General features: G+C 35.6%; 1 non-coding gene across 1 annotated transcript; it reads right to left on the bottom strand.

The window, feature by feature from the left end:
* Positions 1 to 6,979: 6,979 nt before the first annotated feature.
* LOC132006647 (U6 spliceosomal RNA) lies at positions 6,980 to 7,083 on the bottom strand. Its single transcript, XR_009401173.1, has one exon. It is a non-coding gene; the product is annotated as a U6 spliceosomal RNA (small nuclear RNA).
* Between the last annotated feature and the right edge of the window lie 7,265 nt (positions 7,084 to 14,348).

The raw sequence follows: 14,348 nt of genomic DNA, 5'->3' as shown, positions 1-14,348 counted from the left end.
GTTTAAAGGTGTTCTACTGGTTTTTGGCCTTCAGGGCTCCTGATGAGAAATCTGTGGCCCATATTCAATGTGTCATTTTCCCTTTATGTTCTCAGCATGGTTTTTTAAATCATTATTTTTAAAATTTTAATTCCAGTATGTTAACATACAGTGTTCTATTAGTTTCAGTTTTACACCACCCCGTGCTCATCACAACAAGCACATTCCTTCATCCCCGTCTCTGATTTCCCCCCCCCCCCCCCCCGCAACCTACCTCCCTTCCGGTTACCATCAGTTTGTTCTCCATTAAGAGCCTATTTCTTGATTTGTCTCTCTCTTTTCTCCCTTTGCTCATTTGTTTCTCAAATTCCACATGAGTGAAATCATATGGTATTTGTCTTTCTCCGACTGACTTATTTTGCTCAGCATGATACATTCTAGTTCCACCCACGTCTTTGCAAATGGCAAGATTTCATGCTTTTTTATGGATAAATAATATCCCATTGTGTATAGCTCACATCTTCTTTATCCATTCATCTATCAATGGGCACTTGGGCTGTTGCCATACTTAGGCTGAGGCGCATGTATCCCTTTGGATCAGTGTTTTTGTATTTTGGGGTAAATACTTGGTAGTGCGATTACTAGGTCATAGGGTAGCTCTGTTTTCAGCTTTCTAAAGAACCTCCACACTGTTTTCCAGAGTGGCTGCACCAGTTTGCATTTCCACCAATAGTTTGAGATGGATTAAATAGACTGAGCCCAGAAACCATAAAAATCCTAGAAAAGAGTACAGGCAGTGATCTCTCTGACATGGGCTATAGCAACATTTTTCTAGATAATCTTCTGAAGCAAGGGAAATAAAAACAAACAAACAAAAAAACTATTGGGATGACATCAAAATAAAAAGTTTCCATATAGCAAAGGAATAAATCATCAAAACGTTTTTCATGACCTTAGTCTTTTAGTACTTTGATTACGGTAGGCCTGGGTGCACGTTTGTGTGTGTGCGTTTGTGTTTCTCTCCTCTCTGGTGTTGCTGAGTTTCCTAAATCTATTAATTCATTTCTTTCAATGTTTTGAAGGTTTCAGATCTATTTTTTCAAATAATTTTCCTGCTCCAATATCTTTCTCTTTTCTTTCTGAGACTCCAATAATATATACATGACTTTTTGATGTTGTCCCACAGATTCCTAAAGCATTTTTTCCAATTTTTTTCTCTTTGTTAATTAGATTGGAAAATTTGTTCTTATCTTCAAGTGTACTAACACCTCACCTTCCTTCTTCATCTCCTCTTTTGCTCTTGATTCCATCCAGAGTTCAAAAACTTTGAGATACTGAATTTTTTTTCAATTCTAAATTTTTAAAAAGATTTAATAACTTTTATACATTTTTGAAAATGTTTTCTATTTCTGAGACCCTCTATCTCCCAGTCATTTTAAATTGAGTACATTTATATGTCCCCAGGTAGAGCACAGCTAAAACTTCTATTTTATTGTATTTCTCTGATTCATTCCAGCTTTGGAGCCATCCTGAGTTTGGAATCAGTTAATTGCCTTTCCCTTGAGAAGTGATCACATTTTCTGGCTCTTGTATGTGAAATAGTTTTTGACATGGAACCTGGACATTTTGAATATGTTGAATGGATACTGACTTCTGCTACACTTATTTGTAAAATACCGATAGCTTTTCAATTTTTTATTTATTATTATTTTGTGCAAGCAGGCAAGCATCTCACTTTTGTTTGGACTGTGAACTGCAAATTCATTGTGCCCTTCGCACACTGTTGTTGTAGTATTAGTTCAGTTCTCAAAGCCCTTGGGGTGCTCATCTGCATCTGTGTTGGATACACACAACTTGTGCAAGTTGTGAGCCTAAGATTTTGGTGGTTTATATATAGAACTATGGAGTCCTCTTCTCTGGCTGTATTTGCTGGAGGATTCTCCCTCTACTGCATCTGCTTTTTCTGGTGCCAGAAAAACAGGAACAAAGTAAAGACACAGGGAAAATGGAAAACCCAGGTCGCAAAGTTGCTTCTCTAAGTTTTGAGTCCCCTCCACAGTCTACTTGTCATGTTTAATGTTCAGAGTGCCCAGGTGATTGTCCTTTGTGTTTTGTGTAGTTTTGTTTGTATGCAGCAGAAGGAATGGGTTGTAGTGACCTAAGACTTCATGCGAGAACCAGAAATTCCATATATACAGTATTTCTAAATGACCAATTTGGTGTCATCGCTCTTTTGGTGCTCATGTATATTTCATGGTCTTAAAATAAATATTTGGTTTTATCTTTATTACTAAATCAATTAAAAATGCCCCCACCATCCCATTAATTAATTTCACACTATTTTGAAACTGAATTCTCTTCCCTTGGTTTGAAAGATGTTTGCATAGTGCACCACCGTCATTCATTAACTTTTGGTGTAGGGGTGATTAGCTCGGTAAGGTGTTTAGAGGAGACCAGTAGTGTAGACTACTGTTTAAATTGCTCACGGGCTACATGAGGCTTGCTGAAATTTCTTTCTCAGAAATCAAGAAAAATAATGGTTTCTATGGACAGTTTTAAGTAAAATTCTCCTGGATTCTCATTTACGAGTTCTGAGATGGGATCTTTTGTCATTCTGAAAACAAGGAATCCGCACTAATCTGAGACTCCAGATTTGGCTCTGCCCTTACGTCTTGCTGGCTGAGAAGGGCTGTGCCCTCAACTGCATTCCATGGTCAGTATTCTTCTTTCTCCTCCACATTCTCACTTTTGGCTCTTTTGCTTCCTGGGATTAGGCAAGAACTCTGGCAGCCTCAAAAGCAAGTGTCAATGTGGGGTAGGGGAAAGTCTTTCCAGATTTCTAGATGTTCAAAAGGGCAGAGAGCATGTTGGTGCCATATAAGAAGCCACGAGTCAGACACTGTTTTCAAACAGAAAGTAGATTTTTTTTTTTCATGAGAGAAAGCATGTCAAGGGAAGAAAACTAGATTTGTTGGAAGAAGAAATCTCAAGATGCTAATATTTGACAACTTTTAGAACTCAGAGTGAGATCTCTCATTTTCCTATTTGGCACAGAGATTGAAGAGAATAATACAGAAGGAAACCCGCTGGAGCCATATTTAATATATCACATACTGTAGAAAGGGGGATTTTGTTCATGTTTTTTGATATTTTCTATAAACTCAATGCTAAATGGTAAACTAGCCAGGATAATAAAATAGGTAATGAAATATTTAACAGTTTAGGCCAGTAATTTCTGGCTTGTGCTGAAGACAAACTTTTTTTGCTAGGATGCAACCTCACTTTGCCATACTTTGAAAAGGACAGAAAATTAACCAGTGCAAAAAAGTAAGGCAATTAACATCAGGACATTTATTCTAAAGGAGATTAAGAAACAAAGCTCCATCCTTTTTAATTAATGGCAGTTATTACAAATCTATGACCCATTGTCTGTGGACAAGAGGTCACAGAATGTACCTGGTGAGCCGCTGCAGGAAAGCAGAGGTGATGGTGCTGGTACTATTTATGCCATTATAATTAGATATTAGCCAGTGATCTCTTCTTCCAGTAAGCTCATTTACAACAGTGAAAGTACCGAGTGGAAATGTTTGCATTAAAAAAATTATGAAGAAGATTCAGAAGTGTTCCCTGTATCTCCATGAAAGATAGGTTCAAATTAATATATTAGGCTGACATTTAAAATGGAAATTTAGAAAGGAAGGCAGTATAATAGATGTTAAGATAATAAAAGTTTATCTGTAAACATGTTTTAGTATTTTCTAATGTAGCAAAAACGAGTACAAAAATAGAAAGAAAGCAGGCAGAAAAGGAAATACAAAATTCATTACTTTTAACAAAGAATCAAGTGATCTTTTAACCGTACTATAAGTATACATTGGGGATATTGAGGGTTGGGTTCCAGATCCCTGCAATAAAGCAAATATTGTAATAAAGCAAATCAAATGAAATTTTTGGTTTCCTATAAAAGTTATGTTTCCTAAAAAAGTTATGTTTACACTACACTCTGTCCTACTAAGTGTGCACTAGCACTATGTCTAAAATAACCAATGTACATACTTCAACAAAAATACTCTACTGCTAAAAAATGCTAACCATCATTTGAGCTTTCAGAGAGCTTGTAATCACTGATCACAGCTTAAGAAATGTAGTAATAATCAAAAAGTCTGAAATATTGTGAGAATTACCAAAGTGTGACACAGAGACAGGAAGGGAGCAAGTGGTTTTGGAAACATTGTGCCGATAGACTTGTTTCATGCAGGGTTGCCACAAACATTTGTAGAACAAATGTAATAAAGCAAAACACACCAAAGTGAGGTATGCCTCTGATAACATTTCCAGTCTCTACTCTTGCCAGGGCTGCAGAACTTAATTCTTTTCTTTCTAATCAAGAACTTGTTTCCTTGGAAACCTCTGGAAATGCTTCTGCCTTCCTCATAGATCTTCTGAGGTCAACCCACAGATTAACTACAAGATAATCCCCGTTAAATAGAATCCTTCTGTTACATTTGCTGTCACAAACAATGCTGTCAAGAGATACTTGCAATCATTTTTCCAAATTTTACCCAAATAAATGAGATTTTAGTAGTGATTTTTAAAAAATGAATATAAATCAACTAAATGATTTTAAAAACCCTACTATTCACTAAGCATTTGCTATTAGTGGGAGTATGATGGTAAGTATTTTGTATATATATTTAGGGGCTCACGGCCCTATTTCTACTAATTGTATGACTCTGGGTAGCACTCTTTAAACTCAGTTTTATCATAGATAAAATTGATATAACAAAAATATGTCTATGTGATACATGTGTTCAAATGATTCATGAAGATAATTAATTTCATGCATCTGCCAAAGTGCCTAGAATATGTGTTGAATATTAGTTATTAACTGTTAATAATTATATGCTACAGACAAGGTGACTCTTTTATTATCAGAATTATTTTATGTATTGATGATTACATTGTAGATTTTTTTTTAGCTACTGTATACTCTATCTAGAAGTGTCTTTTCTTGTACAAGATACCAGTGTGGAGTATTAGAGATGAAAAAATTCTTTAGTAATATCTAAACCAAGTCAGACATTGAGAATGAATTCTCCCTAGCAAAAGTGTTCTGCATATCCAAATAGCAGAAATATTGGGGAATTATTAGAATTCTCAGATTCTGGATTTTACATACTCTGTGTTATATTAAATGTACTCTTCTTTATTCAACAGCATAGAGAAAAATGCACGTTTGACTTTATTTCCTATTCCATCTTTATTTCGGAGGTGGTAAAAATATATCGGCAACAAACATATATAAAAATAGGAGAAAGCACAATGATATAATATTTCACATATTCTCATTTTAAGACTGTATTATATCTTTATTTTGGCGATGGTAATAATATATCAGTAACAAACACACATAAAATAGGAGAAAGCACAATGATATATTTCACATATTTTCATTTCAAAACCCGACTGAGACATTCCAAGACATTCCTATTATTTCCATCCTTTTTACAACATGAAGTGAAAGGAAAGTTGTAAATATTTTTACTGCAAGACATGGAGCTTCTCCTGGTTTTCCATATTTTGTTATTCTAATACTTCAAGAGTGTAGCCAACTGAACATTATTTCATTTTGAGGATGCACTGCCACTCTTATTGTGCTTAATCCTGTGACAAATGATGTGAAGCATCTTTCCATGTACTTGTTTGACATTCATATGCCTTTTGTGAACTATCTGTCAAATCATTTGCCCATTTTAAAAACTTGTTTTTTTTTTTTTTCTTATTACTGATATTTGAAAGCTATTTATATCTTTTGGATGCAAATGTTTGGTGAGGTGTGGGATTTGCAATGGTTGTCTCTCAGGCTATTGCTTTTCATTCTCTTAATGTCTTTGCAGAACAGAAGTTTTTGATTTTGTTGGTATCGAAGTTTAAAATATATTCTATGTCCTTGCTGTCTGTTTACCTTTTGTATCAATTACCAAGAAAGAAGCATTAAAGTCAGCAACCGTCATTGTGGATATTTCTGTTTTTCTTTTCAGTACAAGCTGATTTTGCTTTATATATTTTGAAGTTCCATTTTTAGATGAAGACACATTTTAAACTGTTGTGTATTATGGATGGATTGACCTGTTCATCATTTTTTAATTCTCAGCATTTTCCTTGCTCTGAAGTCACTGTTAATTGATATTAACACAGATATCCTCACTACCTTTTGGTTAGCATTTGCATAGTATGACATTTTCTATCTTTTTACCTTTTTTTAAAAAAGATTTCATTTATTTATTTATTTATTTGTTTGTTTATTTTGACAGAGTGAGAGAGCAGCAGCAGGAGAGGGAGAGGCAGACTCTCCCACTGAACAGGGATCCAGACATGGGACTCAATAGGACCCCGAGATCATGATCTGAGCCAATGGCAGATGCTTAACTGACTGAGCCACGCAGGCACCCTCTATCTATTTACTTTTAATCTACCACTAAAGAAAATCAGGGCTGGACAGTAGTTTAAGTGGTAAAAGTGGATTTTATTCAGGAGCTATTGCAATAGGAGAAAAGAGACCTAGTTCAAAACTGGGCTCAATTCTGAATACACCATGGACAAATGGAGATTTATACCCAAGAAGTAGGTTGGGGTCAGTGGATATAGAAAATTACGTAGAAGAAACATCAGGGATAAGGGAAGATTCTGGCTAAAAGGACTCAACAGATTCTTGCCACGGGCAGGCCAGGGTAATGAGATATCACAGGCGGGATGGTGGAGGAGAAGGAATTCGATTAGAGATTTGGGGTGGTCAGATGTCAAGGGTGGGGTCCAATTTCATGTTTCTGAATGAAGTTAATTCGTTTTCTCAGAACCATTGATCCTTTCCTTGTATATTCTCGGCTTTCATGTCAAATATTAGTTGGTCACATAAGAGAGGGTTTGCTCTAGATTCCGTTCTACTGGTCTTTGTGTCAACTTTTATGCTAGTACCATGCTGTTTTCATTATGACAGCTTTATAGTACAGGACACTTAATGAATTTGTGTGTCGTGCTTGTGCAAGGACCATGCTAATTCTCTCCATGTCATTCCAATTTAAGCATACTTTTTGCTGACCAAGTGAGCACACTGTATGTTTGTGGTATAAGTTAAAATCAGGAAGTTTGATGATGCCTCCAGCTTTGTTCTTTCTCAGGGTTGCTTTGGCTATTCAGAGTCTTTGGTGAGTTTCTACAAATTTTAATAGTATTCTTTTTAGTTTTATGAAAAATGATATAGTAATTTTGATAGGGATTGCACTGAATGTATAGATGGCTTAATATTTTAACAATATTCTTTCTATCCATGAATATAGGATATCTTTCCATTTGTTGTGTCACCTTTGCTTTTTTTCATCAAAGTCTTACAGTTTTCAGTTTACAGATCTTTCATTTTCTTGGTTATATTTGGCTCTAAGTATTATATTGTTTTTAATGCTATTGTGAATGAGATCGTTTTCTTTAGCCCTTTTCAGAATACTCTGTTATTAGTGTATAAAAATGCAACTGGCTTCAGTATGTTGGTTTTGTATCCTTCAGCTTTATTGAATGGGTCAATTAGAACTTATAGATTTCTGGTGGAGTCTTTAGATTTTTTGTATATAAAAACATATCATCTGTAAAGATAAATTTGACTTATTTTTTTCTTTAGATACTTTTCTTTTTCTTGCTCGATTTGCCTAGCCAGGACTCCCAGGACTATGTTGAATAAGAGTAAGGAGAATGGGCACACTTCTCTTATTCCCGACCCTAGAAGAAAACCTTTCTACTTTTCACCACTGACTGTGGTGTTAGTTGTGGGCTCATCAAGTATGGCTGTTGTTATGTTAAGGTATGTTCCTTCTATTCCCATTTTGTTGAGGGCTTTTATTCCAAGAGGATGTTGTATTGTGTCAAATGCTTTTTCTGCTTCTATTGAGATGTTCATATGATTATCTTCATTTATTAATGAGGTGTGTGACATTTATTGATTTGCATATATTGAACTATTCTTGCCTCCCAGGGATAAATCTCTCTTTGTGTATCTTTTCAATGTATTTTTGAATGCTTTTTGCTAATATTTTGATGAGTTTTTCTTCTATCTCTTCATCAGGGATATTGGTTTGCTTTCTTTTCTTGTAGTGTCCTTATCTGGTTTTGGTATCAGAGTAATGCTGGCCTCATAGAATGAGTTTGTGAATGTTTGTTCCTCTTCAATTTTTTAGAAGAGTTTGAGAAGGATTGGCACTAATTGCTCTTTAAATATTTGGGTGAATTTAGCAGTGAAATCATATGCTCCTGGGTTTTCTGCTTTTGTGTGGTTTTGGATTAATGATTCAAACTCCTTACTCACTATTGATCTGTTCATATTTTCTATTTCTTCATGATTCCATCTTGGCCAATTCTTCTAGGTTATCCAAATGTTGGAGCACAGCTGTTTATATTAGTCTGTTATGACCCTTTGAATATCTCTGGTATCAGTTGCAATGTCTTCTCTTTCATTTTTTATTTTAGTTATGAATCTTCTTTAATTTTTCTTAGGCTAGCTAAAAGCTGGTCTATTTTGTTTATCTTTTTGAAAAGCTAGCTCTTATAGTTTTGTTGATCTTTTCTATTGTCTTTCTAGTGTCTATTTCATTTATTTCTGTTCCGATCTTTGTTATTTCCCTTATTCTGTTAACTTTGGGCCTATTTTGCTCTTTTTCTAATTCTTTGAGGTATTAAGTTAGATTGTTTATTTGAGATTATTCTATTTTATTTTTCCTTTAAAGATTTTATTTATTTATTTGACAGACAGAGATCACAAGTAGGCAGAGAGGCCGGAAGAGAGAGAGGGGGAAGCAGGCTCCCCGCTGAGCAGAGAACCTGATGTGGGACTCGATCCCAGGACCCTGGGATCATGACCTGAGCCGAAGGCAGAGGCTTTAACCCACTGAGCCACCCAGGCGCCCCTGTTCTATTTTCTTACTATATGATTTTATCTCTATAAACCTCCTTCTTGGAACTGCTTTTGTAGCATCTCATAGGTTTTGATGTGTAGTGTTTCCATTCTTATTTGCTTTGAAATTTTTTTTATTCCCTTTTGATTTTTTCTTTGACTTACTGATTGTTCAGCAGTGTGCTGTTTAATTTCCACATATTTAGTTAGACAAGTCAGAAATTTAAGTAAATAATTATAATTTAGTAATCTAATGTTAAAATAGATGTACAAACTAACCTCTCAGGGAATACAGAAGAAGGAGTGATTATGTGTAAAGAAGGGAAAGAGGGGAGATTATAAAGGTGGGAGTATCTGAATTTGTGACAGTGATTAGAAGGGAAGAGGGACATTGTAAGCAGATATTCTTGTAGATTCAGAGCCATTCTCTTTCACTTTTGCTTTTGCCGATGTAAACCATTACTTCTTTATGGAATTAGTTATCCTTTCACATGATAAAAAAGAAAACAAATATGTGGATATATAATATGGGAAAATGACAGATCTGTGTCAAAGCCTTGCATGCCAATATTTAAAATATTCATCCTTAGTTTTCTGAAGAGAATATTGTTGTTTTAGGTGGCAAGGATATTCTCCAGGTGGAAGTGTCAGTTAAGAATATCATCTTAACCTCCTCACAAGCAGGTGATAATATATATAAGCTTCCTGACCATTTCCTAGTTGTACACCAGCAAGTGTAAGTAAATATGGTAATTACATAAATTACATAAATACAATCAATAAATTACAGAGGCACTTGGGTGGCTCAGTTGGTTAAGCAGCTGCCTTTGGCTCAAGTCATGATCCCAGAGTCCTGGGACCAAGTCCCACATCAGGTTCCCTGCTTAGTAGAGAGCCTGCTTCTCCCTCTACCTCTGCCTGCCACTCTGCCTACTTGTGCTCTCTATCTCTCTGTCAAATAAATAAAATCTTTAAAATGAATAAATAAATAATTGTGTTTCACTGATGTTTCTGTTCTAGGATATTTTTATTGGTGACTTTTTAGAAAAAGATTCATACATTTAAAACTCTTCTGAAGCTCCAGATGAACCAGATTTATAAAGGTAATGTTTTTGGAGTCTAACAGACTTTAACTAAACTGAAGATTTGTTAGTCACTTGTATTGTTAAAACTTGTTGTAACTGAAAAATAAATTATTATTGAGGGCTTCTTTGTGTACTAGATTTATAAAATGATTAGAACCTTAAATGCTAGAGACTGAGCTTAGGTAAGCAATTGTCTGCTGAAAGCCAAATCTAATTCAAGAAGGAATTAAAAAAAAAAAAATCATAGCTCCTTTTAAAAAATAGTCCCATGGTGGTACAATGAAGACCTCCACATTTCAACCACGAATTTCCTGTCTCATTTCTTTCTGAAGTAAGTTTTTCAGATAATCCGGCTGTTCTCTCTATGATCACAAAAATGTCAGCCGAGTTCTAAAGATGAGAGGAAGCCTATGAGAAACATTAGTTGAAATCTTCACTGTGTGTGATCTTGCATTGCAAGAAAGAGCATCTTTTATATCTTCTGGATTCTCGGACTTCTGTCTGGATTCTTCATGTTATACTATGCTAGCATATTCGTCCCTGAAAGAAAATTTTTCCTTTTTAACATAGTAGGAACGTTCCTATATTACTCAAGGTAGTACTAGCTATCATAACACTTGAACTGAACATTCTCGGTAATTTAAAGCAAGAGAAGCACACTTCATGTGATGTGAAATCCAAATGGGTCATCACAATGGCATGAAACCCTCCAAGCCCTGATTCCAGGATCCAGGCTTCCTTCATCTTGCAGTGCCGCCATGTTCAACAGGTGACTTTGTGGGCTACCATGCTGGTCTGCATCATGGGAAGGACAATGGGCATAGAGAGAATCACAAGGGAGGAGTTTTTAAAGGACTAGTTCTGGAAGCAATGCACATCAGTTTCTCCAACATTCAGCTGGCTGGGCTCAGTGATAATGTCTCAGTAACAAGCTGTGTCCTTAAGGGAAATGGATTTGGTGAGCAGGTTACCAGTGTCCTCCATAGCTTCCTTCTATGTTCTTTCCTTTGCCAGAGGTCTTAAATATTTCTGCTCCTGTTCAGTCTAAAATAATCTGGAAAATTTTTATGTTCCTGTGCATTCTTTAGCTTGTTTTTGTAAATCTCTTTTTAATTGTTCTTTGGTTTTATCAAAAGTAAAGAATTGAAACAACTTGAACTGCAAAGGATTTGTTTCTCATTGAAAATCATTTCCCTTCTTAACACATCCCAATATTTTGAGTAAGATTCAGAATAAATGAGAGAGTCACTCAGTCACTCACTCATTGAATCAGTAAATCTTTTTTGATCACAGGCGCCTACACTGCACCATGAATTCTGGAAAACTGGGACACCTCAGTGAATAAGAGACAAAAAGACCCCTTCCACATGGAGCTTCCACTTAGCTGGAGGAGATAAAACACAGATGAAAAAAGAAACACAGACCCAATGGATGAGATATTTATAAGGTAGAAAAGTAAATGATGAGTGAAATGGAAAAAGGGGAAAAAAAGGTAGAGCAGCATATGACAGTGGGTCAAGAAGGTGGTGTTGGAGGGAAGATGGCCGCACTTTTACACCAAGTGGTAAACCTTACTGAGTGTGTGATGCTTGAATAGCTACTTAAAGGAGAGGCTTCCTAGGAAGAGAGTTCCAAATGGACCGAACAGCTAAGCCAAGACCCTAAGTCATGAGTATGTGTGGCATGTTGGAGAAATAAGCAGAGAGGCAGTGTGGCTCAGGGGAGGAAACGGAGGTAGTAAGAGAAGGAGTCAGAGAGTCACTGGTGCAGAGTGTGAAGCATGCGCATTTTGAAAGATGTTGAGAAGTGGACATGTAAATTGATTTCTTTAAAACTGTAGTTAAAAGAATGTTTAAAGAACACTATGTACTACAGAAATATTTTGAATACAATTGAGTAATATTTTTAATGATATCACGCATACTTTCACTGTATGTTGCAAGTAACCAATATTTTAGTGCATTTTTCAGTTACTTCTTTTGATAGATGCACGACATTTTCAGGGAAAATGACTAGTATTTACAATCCCTTTAAATGTTCTCTTCAGAACTGATGAACAGAGCTTGAGATCGAGGGCCTACAAATTCGGTTCTAGTTCTCATGTCCTACCCTAAAATTCCTTCACTCCCTGTGCTTGTACCTCAGGAGGACTTTCTGCAATCCTGACCCTCCCTCAGTGGTAGACACTCTCTGTCTAGAACATAGTATAAGACTCTAAGTATCAGTACATCTGAAACGAATATAACATTTTAATGGGAATTAAAATAAAAACTTAAACACAAACAAAGAAGATTCTAAGATGAAGACAGTGACTCTAGGAGATTATCCATATACATGCATATGAACTGAAAGCTATTGTTCTCAGAGAGTTTCTTCTTGACTCAGATCTGTTTCTGTGCTGTCCCTCTAGCCATCAGCCCCCCTTGTCCCTAAACGTAGAGAGGGGCGGAGAGAAAGAGCGTGGGAGAAGACTCAGAGTGAAGCGCCTCTCACTTCTCTCATCTCCCCTGTGCTCACAGCAGTGGTAAGTGAGAATACAGGTGTTCCCGGGGTCCTTACAGAGCTCTGCACAGACCAGTAAAACATTAAATAAACATAGAATAGTTTGAAGCAGAAAAGTCCCAAGTTAGATACTCCTCTAGAAATGACAAGTTTGGCTTAGTATGTAAGCCCAAGATAGAATTCCCTAATAGATATATTTTAAATCTTAGAATATTTTCCATATGAACAAATAAATTTTTAAACACATACAAGATCCACGAGAGACACTTGAATTGGGATTTGGTCAAAACTCACTCTACAGAGAAAAACCATTAATTTGGGGAGAATTGGTATAAATGTCAGGGAAATTATAGCGGTTTTTGGATTATCTGCATTTCTTTTCTTCATTAATCAGGTAACTAGGTACTTGGCAATTTGAATGCAGAAACAGGTTCTCATTCATGGTATCTCCATTATTTCTTTGTCTTGGACACAGCAAACTGGTGAATTTAAACTTCCAGTGAGTAAACTATTTAGATTCCTACCTATTTTATTTTCTTTGGGTCAGGGAGTCTGAAATAGGAAGAATGGATGTGCTTTTACTTTATAAACCACTATTGTTGTTGGTTTTTTTAAACATATCATATATATAATTTTCTTGTGTTTGTATTTTTAAAGTCTATTTATTTATTTATTTAAGCGATCTGCACCCAACATAGGGCCTGAGATTAAGAGCCACATGCTCTTCCGAATGAGCCAGCCAGGAGACCCTACAATTTTCCTGTGTTTCATTCAGCCCTCTTTTGACAGAGGTATATTCTTTGGAATGTGCTGATTAACAAAACAAATGTCCATGAAGTATTACACTCTGTTCTGTCCTCATCTGTTTTTATTAAGATGGTGTGGGGTTTCCCATCCTTCCGCATTTCTCCTTTATGACTGTATCTATTTTCATAATTACTTAACTCTATTATCATCATTGAAATGTTTGTACCCATTCAGGTAAGATATATTTTCAAGGTTTTTTTGTTTTCCCTGCATGCAGTCATATTTCACATTAGTCAAATTACCTCCAATTACTTCACATTACCTTCGATATTTAGGGGCAAAGAGATTTCCAAAGCTATCCTAAAGACAATACATCATTCCAAAAATTTAAAATTAATCCCATTTATCTTTCCTGACAAGACAGTTGTGGAAAAAACATAAAAAGAGTGAAGAGCATTTTGAGATGATTGCATTAGAACTTGCCATCATGACTAAAGCTGTGGGTATAATGAGTGATGTATGGCTTCCTGTTCAATGCACTTGGCACTGTCCTCCCCAAAAGCAGTATTTTCAGTGGACTACTGACAACTAAAGAAACTATGCCATATGAAAAAGGTTAGGAGGGCTTTAATTTTAGAAATTTAATTTTTAGGGGATTTGATTTTCTCTTTGGTAGAGAGCTAAGAACTAATTGTGGAGTTGGTTCTCATGAAGTAATACTTTGACATGTTAGAGTGATAACTAATAATTTGCGTATTATTTTCTTCCCTTGGCCATGAGCCTGACTGTCTTGGATGCTGACCTACTACATGTACCTTTCAAAATAAGGTACAGTTTTGATTAGCATCATTATTCAGATAACACTTTTACTTTATATTTCCTCACTGTTAATGAACTATATTTTCTCTGCAGGCCACATTAATCTGTATTAATTTGCATATATGTTCTGTATACATACAATGTGTATGTATATATACAAACATATACACACGTGTGTTCATACATTATTAGTGGTTAATTTACAGGTATATAGAGACAATGGCAAAATTTAATGTTAAAGATTTTTATGCTATTTAAGTCTATTTAAATGATACAAT

Source organism: Mustela nigripes, chromosome 18 (assembly GCF_022355385.1).
Source record: "Mustela nigripes isolate SB6536 chromosome 18, MUSNIG.SB6536, whole genome shotgun sequence".
Taxonomy (NCBI): Eukaryota; Metazoa; Chordata; class Mammalia; order Carnivora; family Mustelidae; genus Mustela; species Mustela nigripes.
Note: the sequence above shows the minus strand (reverse complement) of the source record. Positions and strands in the feature narration are given on the sequence as shown.